The 15090-nt window shown below is 45.1% G+C and overlaps 1 long non-coding RNA gene across 1 annotated transcript; it reads right to left on the minus strand.

Moving 5' to 3' along the window:
• Nucleotides 1-1609: 1609 nt before the first annotated feature.
• Nucleotides 1610-9463, minus strand: LOC119846726. The gene is made up of 3 exons (XR_005289960.2): nt 9371-9463; nt 5512-5619; nt 1610-2443 (listed from the first exon to the last, which is right to left on the minus strand). It is a non-coding gene; the product is annotated as an uncharacterized LOC119846726 (long non-coding RNA).
• Nucleotides 9464-15090: the final 5627 nt, after the last annotated feature.

The raw sequence follows: 15090 nt of genomic DNA on the forward strand, positions 1-15090 counted from the left end.
TCCATTGCAGAAATGTAAATATTTTTAAAACAATAAAACAGACTTATGAAACAGTTAGTATTTGCACATCAGTAAATATATAGCTACAGGCCAGTTCTGCTCCTTCTTACATGGGTATAAATCTAGATCAACACACTGATGCCAATGGAATTATTCCTGATTTACACAAAGGTATCAAATGGCAGAATCTGTCTTTGAGCAATATATTTGCACACAGCTCAGAGTGGTGTCTGAACTGTGAGCATGGCACCAGGGATAGCTGAGTCCAGAAATGGGCCTGAATGATTTTTATCATGAGCTGCATGTACCTGGAATGTATTGATCTATCTTTGCAGCTCCTTAACCTATTTGCTCTGCTTATTTGCATACATAGATATAAACTGAACTCACCAAAAACTGCTCAAGCCGAGGCAGAAGAAAATTAAAAACTCGAGCAAAGGAGAGAGAAAGAGAAAATTGCAGCTATTCAGTGTTTCAAGCCCAATGGTAGCTGACACATCTCAAAGCAAGGAGGCTTGCAAACATCGAGTACAAGGGGTGAAAAGTGAAAACATGACAGGAAAGTCATGCTACTGTATGAGATACAGATGCATGAGTGGCTAATATTTTTTTTAAACACATTCCACTCAGCTAATATAGAATCCCACAGAAGCAGCAGCCAGGGAACATAGTGCTCAGATATTACAGTAATAGGGGAGCTATTTAAGTAAATAGATAGATTAGATTAGATAGATAGTGTGTTTTAAGGGCCTGATCCAAAAACTTCCTTAAAATCTCTGGAAAGATGTAAGTGGCCTTTGGATCTGGCCCTGAGTGACAAGGGAGAATTAGCCACCCTAATGCTGCTATTGCCTGCATTAATGTACAGGGAGATATACTGACTACACAGAATAAGCAGCCTCACTCCCTCCCGTTTCTGCTTCAGTTGAAAAGCATTTTGTGCTTGTTCCAATTTAAACAGGAGACACGTTTCGTCTCAAAAGCTAGAGATGGAAAAGGCCAGTGAGATCAGCTGGTCCATTGCCCTGTTAATGCAAGCAATAAAGGATGGGTGTCTATGTGGGTCGCGAGATTAAGAATGGGCTAAATAAGTCTCTCTCATCTCTAGGTTGTAAATTCTAATCTTGCTGTGATCAGTGCTTTACCATGTTAACCGGAGACCTATTTGAAATGAGTTGGCTGATCCAGTCCTAGGGGATAAAGGTCCACATGTGGATTGGTATTAACTATGCCCCGAGCAGCCGAAGCAGAAAGGGCAAGAACTGAATGAGCCATAAGGAATAAGCAATGCTCTCTAACCCTAAGGGTGAATGCTCCAAGCCAGGTTTGAGCACACGATGGCAGGAAAGCTTGCCATACAATATTCATTCTCTGGATACAGACAGCCCCTCAGTGTCCAGCGTTGCTGAGGGGCTGCCATAGCCTCTGTTTAAAATAACTGTGCTGGCAAAATACCAAGAGCAATAATAAGACAGGAGTGAGTCCGTCTTTACCTTGGAGCTGTAAGAGTCCCATGAAACTGGAGTGTTACAGGTACAGGGCACGAGCTGTGAGCTTCCCCATGTTACGAGTGAAGAGGGGAAAGAGGACAGGGATCTGGGACTTCCCATGGAAGGAGCAGTCTGCTCTGGCGTGAAAATGAAAATGCTATTCAAAGCCCTGCATGTTGTTGATGTCTTCCCCCTGGAGATGGGTGAGGCTTGGAGCAGTACGTTAAAGCTCTATTACTTATTGAGATCTCTTGGACCTGTAAAGCTGGGCTTTAAACCTGGTTTCTGGTGTGTCTTGCTTTCCATCCAAACCTTCCCTGGCCTGTAGGAAATGTGCAGCAGGGAGCAATCCCGCACTGGCCCTTGGGAGACAGGCTGGATGGTCCAGCTCTTACTTCTAGAATTCTGCAAAGCCAGGCCAAGCATAACCCATGGGCGGCATTCCCCATGGCACCCTGGCCTTCCCACTCACCTGTGGAACCCAGAGTGCAGAGAGCATCGTCGGCTTGGGAAAAAATAATACATGGTCTGAATGTTTCTGAACCCAGGAAAAGTTTCTCAGGGTTCAGGTGAGAGTCGAGTCTTACTGGACCCTGACAGGTTCCTTTGCCCCTCCCATGCCCTCCCCGTCGGGGTGGAAGTTACAAAGCCCCTCACAGCTGCCATCGATCCCTCTCCATCTGCAGATGAAGGCAGAGAAGAGGAGCAGAGGTCAGATATGCCTCAAAACCCGCTCAGCCCAGAGATTCCGCTGGGCTTTTAGGCTACAAGTGTTCAGAAGGATTTTCTCAGCAAGAGCTCTCTCTTTTTGAGAAGTGAGGAGTCAGCAGCTCTTTCGAAGCAGCATTTTCGTCCAGCTGAGCCCGCGAATGAGCCACCATTGGGACTCCAAATCCGTTCCTCGCCTTCGTCCCCCAAGAAAGGCATGCTCTGAAGCCCCCTGAATGCTGCTGCTGCAAAGGACAGAGTGCCAGGGAGTTAGAGCTGCAGAAATGTTATCTCCAAGAGAAATTAGCAGGCAGGGAAGGTGGGGAGCCAAAGGGGGGGAAAAGAACACCTGCTTTCTAGCAAGATGCCTGCTCCTAAACTCCCTGCATTCCCCCGAGTGACAAGTTTATCATGCTGGGCCTGGAAAGGCACTGGAGTGTAGATATGGAGACTGTGTGTGCTGTCTCTGGGGAGGGTCAAAGGAGGCTGTATGGGCCAGGCCTTTTGACAGTCAATCTGACAATGCTGCTCTGTGTTCCCCTCTCAGTCCCTCAGCACTGCCTGCATTGCCAGGCTCACTGGGGTCTGTGAATTCGCTGCAGGCAGCTGAGACACATGGAAGTTGGGCGGGGAAAGGGGGATAAAGAGAGAGACCCACCATCATGCCATCCTGTTGGTCGATCACAAAAACAGGGCCCAAACCAGAACCTTTTCTCCACCCTCTTCCCCCCTTCCCTGATCTTCAAGTTCAGTGCCGATGAAATGGAACCTGGATCACAAACACTGCAGGGGTGTTCTTTGCAAGACTGCCTTGGCCCACCCTGTATATGGGACAGAGCCATTTTATCCAAACCCTACCCCCCACCCCCAGATGTTGGAGGCCCAGATAAATCAACTTGGAGCCAAACCACCCCAGGGTGTCAGCCCAAAACCCAGCTTTCCACCTCTAGTAAAGGAGGGCTCTTTCCTTCAGCAACTTTAGGGGCACCTTCAAAGTCAATGCAAGTTCTGCCAGTGACCTCACTTAGAATAAGACTGGCACTTTAGACTCCAGCAGTGAGAGAAGCCGGGGACACCAATGCTGCCCAATGTGACCCCATTCTACTACTCACCTTGTCATTATGCCCTGATCTGTCATCCCCAGGGGCACTTGGGGCTCCCTGCAGTGTCATTGCTATTGCTAAGGGAGTCTGTCCTGCCCCTCCAGTCCCAGCTGTGTCAGGCAAGTGCTTAATGCGGGTTATAAATCGAGATGCACCTAAGCTGCCAAATGTTGCCTCATGATTTGGATCCAGATCCCAGATCCCACTGATGTCTGGGGTCAGGGTCCTCGCATTGCCAGTCTCTAGTTCTAAGAAGACGTGAGCCTGATCTGAAACTCCAGATCCAAACAGCCCTGAACTGTGGGAAAGTTTGGACCCAGCTGAAAGAAATAATAGGGAGAATGATACTTAGTACTTACATTTATTTTACAGCCAGATCCCCAGCTGGTGGGAATCAGAACCAGCTTCAACAGAGCCAATCCTCAGCTGGGATCTCTCCCTATATTTTCAACGCTCTAGGTTAACCCACGATTTCTCACCACTCCCCATGGAGGCTGGCATTGTTCTTTTCATTTGGGGAAACTGAGGCATAGAAAAGTCAGTCTAGGGAAACTCAGCATGATTCAGTGGCAGAGATGGGAATAGAATTCAGAACTTAATTGCTTAATTTTGTTTGCCTTTGATCTGCTGAATGCTCTGTTGTCACCCAAAGTACTTTCCTGGCACATTTTTGCTGGAAAGAGGACAGCTGTAGAAAGACCCCACTCCTCCCTCACCAGCAGGGTGTTCCTGGAGCCGGAGTGCTCAGCAAGCACAAAAGATATGCATGGAGGATTGTCAAACACAGAGATGAGCAGCAGAATGAGCAATCTGCTTTGTACTGGACATGTAACATTACAGAACCTGTCAGCTCTCATTTCACTTGATGACTTAGGTAAATATCTCTGTTTCTCTGTCTTTTTTCTATTTTTCTTTCTTCTGTTGTTTTTCCCAGAAATGGTTGACATGAAAAATGAGAAACAAGAACTAGGCATTGTGATTTAGAGACACACATATGCAATTAGCTATATCAGGCTGGCAGTCTATTACAGTCTATTCCTGTATATTGATTCTGCTTTTAAACAGAAGGGGAATACCTGGACTGGTTTCCAGGGGCTGATAAAGGGATAAAGAACCTTTGCAGTTAAATTCGGAGATGCTAGTTAAAGTTGCTACCATTGGATCTGACTGGAACATTGCAACAAAGTTTTTCCACTAGGAAACAAATGGCCTTTGTTCTAAAACAATTTTTGGGGGGTGGGAGGATGGGAGGGGGTAAGGAAGTTGGACTTTTTCCAAATTTCTCATTTATCCCTACATTTATGATCAAAAACAGGCCCAAAATAATGAACAAGATTGCTAACAAACATTTTTTTCCATTTGCCCAAACCAGGATGTGTTGGCAAATGATAACTTCTTGATTACTGTGGGGAGGAGAAGCCCACCATTTTCAGTTAAAAAAACCCCAATTCCTATAATCGGTTTCAATGAAATTTTGATTAAAAATGTCATGAAAAATGTTTTAATAAATGGAAAATGGGCCTGTTTGGAAGCCTGTGAAGTAGAAACAGCTTCCCAATTTTGAAAATGTTCATGGGTTTTCCCCCGTTTTTAGGGGCCTGTGCATGAAGGCAAGCACAGATCCCCAAGCACTTTGCCTGTTAGCGACACCCAGTCTATATCTATCATGAGAGGACTTGTGGCACCTTAGAGACTAACACCTTTATTTGAGCATAAGCTTTCGTGTGCTACAGCTCACTTCATCAGATGCATTGCTCTGGACACACTGAGCTCCAGTTGCTATTCCTGGAGGTGGAGGGTGTTAAGCATCTCTCAGGAGCTCAGCACTAACCAAGACCTGGCCTATACAACCTTGTAGCTTGGTGAAGGACATCTGAATAAAGTGAGCTGCTGCTCATAAAATCTTATGCTTAAATAAATGTGTTAGTCTCTAAGGTGCCACAAGTCCTCCTGTTCTTTTTGTGGATACAAACTAACACGGCTGCTACTCTGAAACCTATCATGAGAGTACAATCCTGATCTCAGTGAAGTCAATGGGAGTTTAGCAATTGACTTTGATGGAGCCAGGATTTCATCCTGGTGTTTCTTGTGCCAACATCTGATCCTTGGTGCCTTACGCAGGAGTACTGCCCAGGGCATGTTGTGTAATGCTTGGGGTATGGGACTGCAAACCAGGAAGGCTGGGGTCTAGGCTCCTCTCAGTCACTGACCTGCAATACAATTTGAATCAAGCCAGCTCTCCTCTCTGAGGCTCAGTTTCTCACTTTGTAAAATGGGGATAATGAATGCTACAGACAGCTGGAATTTTTGCAGTGAACCTGCCATTCAATCAAAATGAAACATTTTCATTTCAGTTAAAATTTTCCATTCTTTTTCAAAAACAAAAAACTCAGAAACCCCAAACCAAAACTCCTTTTTAGTCAAAGTGTCAGTCAAACTGAAAACCAAATTTTTAAATAGGAAACCAAAAATGTTTGATTTTGATGCAATTTTTTCATCAGAAACAAAAGTCTCATGGAAAATTTTCAAACTCCACCCCCCAATTTTATGAAAAAAGTTCCCACAATAAAAATAATCGTCATTTTCCAAACACCTGGATTAAGTCTCACTTGTAATGGTGCTCAGGGTGGATTGTGAGGCTGTAAGCGTTTTACAGTCAGATCCTCAGCTGGTATAAACCAGCATAGCCCACTGAAACCATGGAGTGTGCTTAACATGACTGCAAAGGAATGGCATTGCTTTACACCAGTGGAGGAGTTGGCCTTTAACCTGTCAGAGACACTAAAAAGCAATAAAAGATGACATGTTCCCAACTAAATAATAATTGCAAAGTCATATCTGGGTAAACCTGTCCTGCTCACACCCCTAAGTGGATTCATTACCATCACCACTATTATTGTGCATTGCAAATGATTCAGAACAGGTAACAAAGCGTTCTTGTAACTTCCCCTGTTATATGATGTAGGTTGTTTGCACTGTGTGGAGAGGCGGCAGGGTGATTGACTATATACAGTAGCACAAACTAAAGGACAGGTGCTGAAAGAAAAGACTTTTAAATGAAAAAAGAAGCACCAAGTGAATTTCCATTGCATGGATGCAGCTGGCAGACTTTTTTCACCCTCTTTACCTCTCCCCCACCTATCAGTGCCAGTAAAAAGAACACTTGAAAGCTTCTTTAGCAAAGATTGGGAACAATGAGCCTTGAATCCTGGCAACAAGCAATGGTGGGGAAGGAGAGGTAACTCAGAAAAAGCACACTGTGTCAAAATATGCTTTCAGCCTGCCACTTTTCATCATTGCTGCCCGCATAAAAGTGATGTGTACTGAAGCTGTTTAAAATAAAAAAAAACCTGCTTGTAAATATCTTTTTAACAGTCTTGCTTCAATCAATAAAATCCAGACTTGTTCAGGGAGGTTTGAGCAATGAGGCACCACTGAATTTTTCTCCATAGTGGTTGCTTCACCTAGCATTGAAGTGCAGCCACCTCTGGTTGGAACATGGAAGCTGCTGAACAGCACATGGAAACATGACACAACAGTTTAGAATGAGGTGTGAAGAATTCAGTACCCACTAGGAAGGGCAGAGATTTTCAGCTAGACAAAAGGCAATTAACCAGCCTAGCATTTGGCCAGGAAAACAGGGTTATTGTGTCTACTCCTACAAAAAACACAGTGGGATCTTTAATGAGTGCAAATGGTTCCATGTGGGAAATGCAGAACACCCCATAACCATAACATCCGGCTGGGAGGGTTGCTCGGCGATGACTCCAAGTGAACAGTGCCACCTATTGAATAACCAACACCACTGGCACCAGGCTGCTGCTTCAGATTGGTGCCAAAGAGAGAGAGAGAGCCCAGAGGCACCAGGAGTGGGAAGCCAGGGAGGAGGTGCTGAGGGGGAGCTCAGGTACTGGCAAAGGCCACAGAACAGTGAGAGCAGGGAGAGTGGGCATGATTGTAGGTGGATTGGGGAAGCTGGTTGTGCCACTGTGTTTGGCAGGGTCATTCTTAAGTACATTTGGTGCCCTAAATTGCTGGATTTGAAACCTGATCCTTTTTGTCCCATGAAACGCACTCATTAATAGAGTGGGAAACAGATTTCCCATCCTGGGAAAAATGTTGCAATTTCAAAAAAATTCCCTTCCCAAATCTGGATGAAAAGTCAAAATCTTGGGGGAAAAAATGGTTCCGTTCAATCAAAATGTTTTGTTTCAACATTTTCTTCACACTGTTTTGATTTTCATTTTTGCTATAATTAGCTTACATTTCAGTTCACTTTGAACTGAAAAAAAAAACAGAATTTTTCATTTAGACAATGTTGATACATCCTGTTTTGACAATTTTTAAATGAGAAATTCATTGAAATACATTCTTTCCTGCAAACAATTTTGGTTTCATCAAATCACCATCTTCTCTCCCCCCCGCCCCCGCAAAAAATGTTTTGTCAGAAAATTCCTGACCAGCTCTACCTTTTAACCCTCATGACCCATCTTCTGAGATATTCCTTCCTCTAGAGCAGTGTTTCTCAAACTAGGGCCGCCGCTTGTTCAGGGAAAGCCCCTGGCGCGCTGGACCAGTTTGTTTACCTGCCACGTCCGCATGTTCGGCCGATCGCAGCTCCCACTGGCCGCGGTTTGCTGCTCCAGGCCAATGGGGGCTGCAGGAAGGGCGGCCAGCACATCCCTTGGCCCGCGCCACTTCCAGCAGCCCCCATTGGCCTGGAGTTGCGAACCACAGCCAGTGGGAGCCGTGATTGGCCGAACCTGTAGACGTGGCAGGTAAACAAATCGGTCTGGCCCGCCAGGGGCTTTCCCTGAACAAGCAGCGCACCGGCTTTGAGAACCACTGCTCTAGAACATGCTGGTAGTTTCTACTCAGTCATTTGCAGTGGGAATCCTTAGCACCCAAAATTGGCTCCTGCAAAGGATTCTGGGGCACATCAAATTTCCACCAGGTCCCACTGCACTTGACTGAACAAAACACAAGTTAGACGTCTTCATATCGGTAGTACCTGATGAAATACATCCTAATATACTTAAGGAACTGGCTGAAGAGATCTCTGAGCCATTCATGATTATTTCTGAGAACTCATGGAGGACGGGAGAGATCCCAGAGGACTGGACAAGGGCAAATATAGTATCTATCTGTAAAAAAGGGGAATAAGGACAGACCAGGGAATTATAGACCAGTTAATTTAACTTCGATACCATAAAGATAATGGAGCAAATAATGAAACAATCAATTTGTAAACACCCAGAAGATAATAAGGTGACAAGTAACAAACAACATGAATTTGTCAAGAACAAAACAGGTCAAACCAACCTAATGTCCTTCTCTGACAGGGTAACAAGCTTGTGGATAGAGGGAAAACAGTAGATGTGACATACCTCATACATAGTAAGGCTTTCGATCTGTCTCACATGACCTTCTCATAAACAAACTAGGAAAATAACCCTGATATTCTATGATTCTAAGATTTAGTTGGGAAAGCTGGCATAAAAGGAGTGTAAATACAAGTTGAGTTATATTGAGGGTAATGAGGACTATGAAACTTTAGGGGGGGAGGGATAGCTCAGTGGTTTGAGCATTGGCCTGTTAAACACAGGGTTGGGAGTTCAATCCTTGACATGGCCATTTAGGGATCTGCGGCAAAAATAAGGGACAGTACTTGATCCTGCTGTGAAGGTGGCCCCTCAGGTCTCTCTTTGGGGGGAGGGATGGCTCAGTGGTTTGAGCATTGGCCTGCTAAACCCAGGATTATGAGTTCAATCCTTGAGGGGGCCATTTGGGATCTGGGGCAAAAATTGGGGATTGGTCCTGGTTTGAGCAGGAGGTTGGACTAGATGACCTCCTGAGGTCCCTTCCAACCCCAGTATTCTATTCTATAAAATATAACTTAGATGAACCTGCTATATGATGGGTGCACACTGGAAAACCGTATTCAGAGAGCAACTATCAGTCAAGCTGGAAAGGCATATGGAGTGGTGTCCTGCAGGAATCTGTCCTGCGTGTGGTTCTATTCAATATCTTCATAAATTATTTGAATAACGGCATAGAGAGTATACTTACAAAGTTTGTGGATGATTCCAAGGTGGAAGGGTAGCAGTGCTTTTGAGGGCAGGATCAGAATTCAAAATGGTCTTGACAAACTGGAGAAATGCTCTGAAATAATAGAACAAAATTCAATAAAGGACAAATGCAAAGTACTCCACTTAGGAAGGACTAATCAGTTACACAAATAAAAAATGGAAAATGACTGCCTAGGAAGGAGAACTACAGAAAAAGATCTGGGGGTTATAGTGGACTACAAACTATATATGAACCAACAATGTAAACCTGTTTCAATAAAAGTGAACATCATTCTGGGATATATTAGCAGGAGCATTGTAAGAAAATATGAGAAGTAAGTCTTCTGCTCTACTCTGCAGTGATGAGGCCTCAACGAGAGTATTGCATCCAGTTCTGGGTGCCACATTTCAGGAAAGATGTGGACAAACTGAAGAAAGTCCAGAAGAGAGCAACAAAAGAATTCAAGTTCTAGAACAGATTACCTCCAAGGAAAGATTGAAAAAAAAAAAAGGGTTTGTTTGGAGAAGAGAAGACTGAGGGGGGGGAAGTGAAAATAGTATTCAAATACATAAAAGGTTGTCATAAAGAGGAGGGTTATAAATTGTTCTCCTTATCCACTGAGGTCAGAACAAGTAATGGGCTTAAATTGCAGCAAGGGAGATTTAGGTTAAATATTAGGAAGAACTTCCTAACTGTCAGGGTAATTAAGCACTGGAACAAATGACCCAAGGAAGTTGTGGCATTTCCTTCACTGAAGGTTTTTAAGAACAGGTCAGACAGACACCTGTGAGGGATTGTCTAAATAATACTTAGTCCTGCCTCAGTGCAGGGGCCTGGACTAGATGATCTATCGAGGTCCCTTCTAACCCTATCTTTCTGTGATTCTGTGAAAAGTGTCAGAGCCCTCTAGAAGGTGAGCAGTAATTGCACAACCTGAAATGGACCCTTTGGGACTAGCCTATTGGTGACCCACAGTGGTCTCTGTGGCACTCCAGCAAGCACCTCCTCAGATGTGGCCTTCAGGGAGTCTCCTACTTCACCATCTCCTGGCCATTGAATACAAGTGCCTGAGACAGGTGAGATATGCCACTGGAAATAGACCACAGGATGGCTATGGCATGCTCCCTATGGCTGAATGACCTGGAGGTTGGCTATTTCTTTGATTCCCCACCTAAACTCTTTCCTCCTAGCAATGCACCCACTAACTCCAATATCCACTACCTCGTTCTGCTCCCACATCTGCCTACTGCAGGGTTCTTAGACCTTCCTATGAAGCATTTGGTGCTGGCCACTCTCAAAGACAGGACACTGGACAAAATGGACCTGGGGTCTGATCCAGTCTAGCAATGTCTAGGAGTCTAAGTTCCCTCCAAGCTGCGTGCAGCAGTCTATTAAGTGCCACGCAGGCACTCCAGGCCGGGAGAGGCGCCTCGCCCTGCCAGCCCCAACCCAGCTCCAGCCTGGCCCTGCCGTGGGCAGGGGAGAGAGAGGTGCCTATCCCATGACCCCAGATGCGGAGCTGCCATGGTGGGGAGAGGCGACTCTCCCCCGCAGCCCAGGTGCTGCTGTGGAGAGAGAGAGAGAGAGAAAGAGAAGCTCTTCCCACTGTAGCCCTCATTCCTGGCCCCATCCCAGAGCCCGCACCCCCAGCCGGAGACCTCACCCCCCACACCCAACCCTCTACCCCAGCCTGGCCCCTGAGCCCCTCATCCTCGGCTCCACCCTAAAGCCCACACCCCCAGCTGGAGTTCTCACCCCCACCTGCACTCCAACCCTCTGCCCCAGCCCTGAGCCCCTCCCACACTCTGAACCCCTCGGCCCCACCCCACCACATGAATTTTGGTATGTGCACCAATATGGAGGTGATGTGTGTGCACCAATATGGAGGTGATGCGTCACACATCACCTCCATATTGGTGCACATAACAAAATTCATTCCACACATGCGTGGGAAAAATGAGAGGGAACACTGCTAAGGATATGTCTACACTACAGTTAGACATCCGTGGCAGGTCTGTGCCAGCTGACTCAGGCTCGCAGAGCTCAGATTGCAGGGCTGTTTAAGTGCGGTGTAGATGTTCCCAGCCCTCTAACACAAGTAGCACGGTCATCCATTTAACCCTCTCTCAGAGTAGCTCACAGACGCGTCAAGAACAGTGAGAAATCTGCAGGAAACAAGAGCACAGCGGGAAAGTGCTGTCTCAGCTTCTTCGGGGCGGAGCAGGAGACAGGGTGGAAATGAATTACCGTGCAACTGCCATTGCCTTGCCCGATATCACTGCTCTTTAGAGCTCACTTATCTTGCTGACAGATCTGCAGCACTTTCCCGAGCTTTCCACGGAAAGGCAGGCTGGGGGCGCTTAGGGGTGCAGAGAAAACCTGTCTGGAGTGCTGTGGAGATGGAGTGGGTTTAAACATGAATAGCTCAGGTCCTAGGCTAAGGCAAGCGTGTGTGTACACAAGGTGAAAGGTTTCAGAGTAGCAGCCGTGTTAGTCTGTATTCGCAAAAAGAAAAGGAGTACTTGTGGCACCTTGTCTCTAAGGTGCCACAAGTACTCCTTTTCTTTTCACAAGGTGAAATTCACCCCTGCACAGAGGGCCAGCACACAGCCATTGGAGTGCCACAAACTAGGTCTCACAGCAGATCTCAGTGGGGCATGGATCTGATGTAGGATCTCTGCACTGGAGTAGGTGTGCGCATGGTGAGGGGTGATAAGGGAGAAGCAGGTTCCTTGGGAACAACCAAGTCGTTTCTATGGCTGAAAAATTCTTCTGTTGCAGACAAAGGCATTATCTAGTTGGTAACTGACAGGGATACCAAGCCATTGGTGTAGCAGCTGAGTGAATAATTCCTTTATGGACTATATTATTAATAATAGGATGGCTAGCTCTTAGATGGCACCTGTCATCGGGAGATCTCAGAGGTGGGTCAATATCATTAGCCACTTGTTTACTGATTGTGGAAATTGAGGCACATGCAGGAGAATGTTATTTGCCTAAGGACAAAATTGATGGGAAAAGCAGATCATCCTCATTCACAGAATCAGCTACACGATAAAGTTCGTCCTGATGCATTTCAAATACATAGAATAGAATCATAGAACCATAGGGTTGTAAGAGACTTCAGGAAATCATCTAGTCCGATCCCTTGCTCAAAGCAGGGCCAACACCAACTAAATCATGCCAGCCAGGGCTTTGTCAAGCTCTGCCTTAAAAACCTCTAACATTCAGATTTTCAAAGGGCATCTATGAGAGAGCTGGGATTTGACCCTAGGTCTCCTGACTGCCTGTTTAGTGCCCTACCTGCTAGATCACACTACAGTGCATATTAAAGTATTCTCTTCTGTTTTATTCCTAATTCATTATTATTATTTATATTCCAGTAGCATCCAGAGAAACTCCAATCCAAGATGGGGGCCCCATTGTACAACCTCCCCAAGATGAGAGTGATTAGACATATAGGTCCCATGGCAGGCTTGTATTTCCCAACTGAATGAATGTGAAGCTTAGGACTCATCAATGCATCTGAGATAAGAAAGACAAAGGTGACTAACCCAGATTTCTACCTCTCCCAATCCTGGGGCTGGCCAGGGGCCAAACCAGGCTGTGGTGTAATACAGAGCAACCTCAGGGCTGTTTTAACTTGCACCACCTGCAACATTCTACTAGCTGGAAAAACATACGCTCTGGCCCCTCCCCTATTCTGCCCCATCATACTCCTCCCTGCCTTGAAATGCCCCTTATGTGGGGAGGGGAAAGGGGGCATAGCTTGGCAATTCCCTTGTGTCAGGGGACTCCCCAGCTGCCCCTTTCAGGTAGCTGTAAGTCTTATCATGTGCTAAGAATTTGCCCTTTAGAATCAGGTTTCTGGTTCAGACAGTAGCATTCATAATTTGGATTTGGCTGCCTATGGATATGCTACAATACCGGATTAGAACTCACTGTTTCCAAGAATATTCCTCCAATGTTTAAGGGAAAATGTTAACTCGAGTGCAAGTGTCTCATTACGCTACTGGATGGCTGCACACCAGAACAAGCTTGAATAGGATCAGAGCTGACAAATTCAGATCCAGACCTGACTCTCAAAGACCCTTGAGTTTAGGGCTGTTCTTCAGATCTGAGGTTTTGTTTCATGCCCGTCTCTTGAACAAACTAATCAAGGGAATGAAAAGAAGAGCAGCAAGCACTGGCCAAGGATGATATTGTCAGTGAACGTGGGAAGAGAGGAGGCTTCAGGTCTATCAGAGGGGGAAAAAACCAGACAGATGAACCATACAGTTAATGTATTAAATTGGCCTAAAATGTTTATATTAAATCAATTTATATTGAATGTCCATAAGAAAGAAATCATAAACTCTTTTCTGTGTAATGAACTCACATGGACCTCAGCCACTCCTCTGAACAAATGGGAAAGAAAAACAACTAGACTACACAAAAAAGAACCTTATTAATCCAGACCCTATCCATACACAAAAATACTCACTCTGATCTAGAACCCCCGCACTATCCAATCTAGAAATAAACTAACCTCTAAGGAATCTAATCTATGATCTACTAAAACAACCCACTCTCTTCGATAGAATATGATGCCAGTTTAGAATGTATTGACTGTCTTAGCTATAAACTACTAAGCCACGCAAGTCTAGCACCTAATCAATTACTTAGTGCAAAACATACTCTTTCAGATAGAGCATGGGCCTAAGGTGCTCTGCCCTTATCCTGTTGGATTACTTGCCAAGTCATTTCACCTCTCTGCACCTCAGTTTCCAATCTGTAAAATAGGCATAATGATGCTGACCTCCTTGGTGAGGTATTTTAAGATCTACTGATGAAAAGTGCTTTATAAAAGCTAGATATTATTAATTATAGACTCTATCAACTATAATCTTAAAGATAACTGCCCAACCTAGAACCTATTATACAGACCAGAAACCACTATGCTGCAGAGTCTAGAATCAGTGAATGACTAGACCTAACACACACAGTATCCATTCTAAAACCAGTCATCTGATCTAGAAAGCAGAAGGCTAATCAAGAGTGTGCTTTGCTACCCACTGCAGAATGCACTAATCTATTGATCTAGAATACAAAGAACCAGATCTAACACACAGTCAAAGAACTTGTCCTAGAACATGGCAAACTAGCCTCAGGGAGGATATGTTTAGAGTATATTATCAAAGGTAAAAATTCCAAATCGGTGTAAATTACCAAGGTGCCTAAGTCCCATTTTCAAATGTGATTTAGCAGCCTAAGTCATTTAGGCACTGTTTGAAATTTGACCACAGCTCTAGAATTCTGTACATAGTATAAAACATGCCAGGCCCCTATGCATTGACAGTACTAAACCACAAGCAAAACTGAGACAGCAAAAAAGTTTTGGGTCCCCTACCATCTTTTCGTGAAACTGCTTAATGTGCAAACCCTCTACCTACTGCAAGTGGATCTCTGCAATGCAGTCTCGTTTGACTTAAGCCCCACCTTCTCCTCACACTTGGATAACGGTTTAGGAAAACCATGAGAGAGATACTGATGGGAGCAGCACAGGTTCTACTGAGGGCAAGAGTAGTCAATATAAATTGCCTCTAGGCAGCCAACAGAACGAGCCAGAATTGAACCCAAGTAACCTATGTTTGGATGCTGAGCACCTCCAGGCTGCAGAATGCTGACTCAATTCCAATTACAAGTGAGGGGATAGAGGTTCACTCTGTCAGCATTTTTAC

Source organism: Dermochelys coriacea, chromosome 22 (genome assembly GCF_009764565.3).
Source record: "Dermochelys coriacea isolate rDerCor1 chromosome 22, rDerCor1.pri.v4, whole genome shotgun sequence".
In the NCBI taxonomy this organism is placed as follows: Eukaryota; Metazoa; Chordata; order Testudines; family Dermochelyidae; genus Dermochelys; species Dermochelys coriacea.